Raw genomic sequence first — 3,611 nt, 5'->3', positions numbered from 1 at the left:
TGAGTGCCATAACTGTGTCGAGCCCCAAACAAACGGCCTCACATTAACAAAGAATTTACACACCCGTTTTACCGGATTTCGAAATTCGGTCGGCTCTATAGGTTGTTTACCTGTTGGTCACCTGCATCGCCCCTTCCGTCTTCCGCTCTCATATCTCGGGAGTTTTCTTGTATATTACGTCACCTCTCCCGCCATCTTGCCCTCAACCATCCCCTTTGCAACCTCCCCCCATCACTTGTGTAAATATTTGGATGATAGAAGAGTGCTACAGATATAACCAGGTACAAAAAGTTTGTTTCGCCGTATGTCATGGTTCTATATTCACCCCGCGTGTCATTTATATCTCCCTTTACCATTCTCATATCAGTTAAATGTGATAAAGGATGAAATACGGCTTTAACATTTCTCTCATGTCCTCACAAGAATATATTTATAAAAAAAGACAAAGTTACTTCTAAAATAACAATATCCTACAGGAGCATTTCTATCAGTTCACAATACGAGAAGATAATATATAATTCGTAATTAAACAACTACGCATACTTAAAAATTATCAAGTAAAAAGTCGGTCGACAGTAAAACTTTAGTATGCCCTAAAAATGGACAAGTCATGCAGCCAGGCGCTCCGTTTTCTGTGATGGTAAACAATGGCAAATGTTTCAAATTGAAGCGCAAACGTTAACATTTTGGCGAAAACTGCGGTCTCCCAGCGGTCGTCTTTATTATATGGCCAGCGGTTGACTTTCTCGTAATCAGATAAATTACCATTATTAACAATTATTCTGAAGATTAATATATCACAACGAGTCTATATTTTGAAATTAGAAATTCAAAGAAAACCGTTGTGTGTTACAACGGCAGTACCTCCGACTCTCGTATCTCATACCTCATTCCCACTCCACTCTGTTTATACATTCCCAAAGAGAGAGTCAGAAGTGCCACTTGTAAATATTCTCAAGTTGAGATACTGCGAGGTTAGAAGGGACGTCGAGAGTAATAACGGTGAAAAGAATCAACAAAAGTTAGATAAGAAGTTACATAAGCATACATAAATAAAGTAAGAGAAGAAGCAAATGATAAGGCCTGACTTAAACCGTGAAGATATAGGTTAAGGAAGAAGAGAAACAGCATGAGAGATGCGCACTGATTCACAATATAACGTGCAAGTCTATCTTTACCCCCCCCCCCCCCCTTCCCTCTACTTCATGGTGAACTCTGGTATTCTTGCGCCTTGTATTTTCGTCTTGACATTTATTCTCAAGTCACTTATGATTTACAATTAAACTTCCGGGAGTGATATTAACAATTTCTACTCTATAATCATCTTCTGATTATAATTACGAATCACTTTTGACGTCAGTGAACACAAAATACATTTGTAAGAATATGCAAATTTCACAACCGCCCATTTCACGTATGAAGGACGCTCAAGACACAAAGAAACATCCAGAAATAAAAGTACGCTGCTTCACCACACACAATACAGAAGGACTTTCCCCCTTGCGTAAATAAATATAAATTGTTTTTATCTCTGAGTAAATAAATACAGACCAGTATTTTTCCTCGATAAATAAATACAAGAGCTAACCCCGTGTCTCAGGAAGTCAATACTAAATCGAAAGGAAAAATGAAGATTTTGTAATGTTTGAACTCATTCCGAGTTCTGAGATATCATCTACACTTAATCCAATTGCTCACACCAGGAATCATTATAATGGAAATCTTCACGACTGTAATCACCCCCGTTAATCCGAGACCTTTAATCCCATGTTACCCGACGATACGTGACCATCATGGCGTTTATTCCGTCACACAGTGTAGGCTCTGGCAAGGAAAAAAGAAGAAAAAAAGGATTGACGATGGCCGACCACAAATGCCTCTACACTCCAAAATGTCACGGTCCAGCATTTCACGGATATACATAAATTGCATCTGTCACGCGACATTTGCCTCTATCAGAACTTCGACAGCCTTCACCACCGTGACGTAATCGCAATGGAATTGAATCTATTAAATAATTTTTAAAAAAGGTCACCGCGTTTTAAGCAATCGGAGGAAAAACTGGCGTCGAGAATAGGTTTATGGCAGCGAAGAAGTCGTCAGAACAGAAGCCAGTTTGATAGGGCGAGACTAGAAGAGTCTCCCTGTGACCAGCTTCCCTTTTTTCCTTTTTCTCCCATTTTCTTTAACCTAGTCCCGTGTCGTAACTCTGAATTTCGAGACATTTACTTTTTTTTAACTTTAAAATGATGTTGCTGAAGTGTTTATTGGCGATCGCATCGGCCGTGCGAGGGCGTAGCGGTGAGACAAGGTTTTTATGCGCTGGTAAGACGAGTCTGTTTGCCGGGGGCGTGTCGATGAGGCAACTAACAGGCCCAGAAGTACGGACTGGGGTGGGCGTGGGCGGCTTCGCGCCTGACGAATGGTGTCGTTTGCATGAGAATTAGACGGAACAGGGAAGTTTAGGATACACTGATCGGGAAAATAAATCGAAGGATCCACCATGAGGAATAGGGAAAAGAAGGAGGAAAGAATAACCACAAGCCACAGAACAAATAATGAGATTCAACAAACACACGTTACTCAGGAAATGTTCCTTGATTTTTCATAATTATCAACAACGGTTTCCTGTTAACGCGAAGGTCACGGATTGTTGGGGGAAAGGGACGGAAGTGAAGGGGGCCAAGAAAAGGAGACGAAGAACAAAGAACACAAGAGGATACGAAGATTATGCAAACTAGACAGAGAGCAGAAATCCGGCAACACGAAGACCAGAAAATTAAAAGAAAACACCACGAGGAAATAAGGATTTCGTCAAACAGGCTTCTGGGAGAACAGTGAGCGAGGTAAGAATGGTGAGAGATGACCAGAAAAAATAAAGCGTGTCCTTCTCGCCTGCCAGTTAACTCGAGTATCTCGTTTTAAGTCTCCTGACCAGTGCAAGGCCAATGAGACGTTAAAAATAACGCCGCGAGCCACAGAGTCAAGAGGTAAGTGCTTCTTAAGCCTTTCTCTCTAGTCACTCTACCATAACTACAAATAAATCCTTTAACATTCGAGCCCAGATCATCGGACTAAACATAAAAAGAAAATCTTACTCTAAATACGATTCTCCCAACACTTCGACATTCGTCCTCCGGTAAGAAAATAATCCTTTGTGTTGATATAGCCACTCAAGCGGTATCGCCTGCTTGTGGGTGTGATTGGAGGCGGGGCACAGCGGGGGCGTGCGTGTGGATGAGTACAGAAGCATGCGCATGGGTGGGTGCGTTAATTCGCGCGGGGAGTCTCAAACGCCCGGACTTTCAAGGGAGTATCATAACGGTTAGGTCTAGTGTTGCAGGGGCGTGAACTTGGTGCGCATGGTAGCGGCATGCGGGGATGGGCGTGCCAGCCTAGATAATCATCACAACCATGACCTCGCTCACCGCCTACGACATGCATCCATGCTGTTAATATGCAATAATAAGCCATCAAAGCATAGTGCATTCTGAATTAATAAAAGGTACGTTACACGATTTCTCACACTTCATACACGCGTGTATACATGCGTGTCTGTGTCTGTGAGCGTATGTAGATAGATGGATAGACCAAAACAGTCAGATATATAG

The 3,611-nt window shown here is 42.0% G+C and overlaps 1 protein-coding gene across 1 annotated transcript in view; it reads right to left on the bottom strand.

The window, feature by feature from the left end:
* The window catches only part of LOC119589149 (mucin-12-like), a gene marked incomplete at its 5' end in the record, with an annotated part of 115,175 nt that overhangs the window by 62,769 nt on the left and 48,795 nt on the right, over positions 1–3,611 (bottom strand).

This window comes from Penaeus monodon, chromosome 25 (assembly GCF_015228065.2).
Source record: "Penaeus monodon isolate SGIC_2016 chromosome 25, NSTDA_Pmon_1, whole genome shotgun sequence".
Lineage (NCBI taxonomy): Eukaryota > Metazoa > Arthropoda > Malacostraca > Decapoda > Penaeidae > Penaeus > Penaeus monodon.
This window is presented reverse-complemented; position numbering and strand designations above follow the sequence as displayed.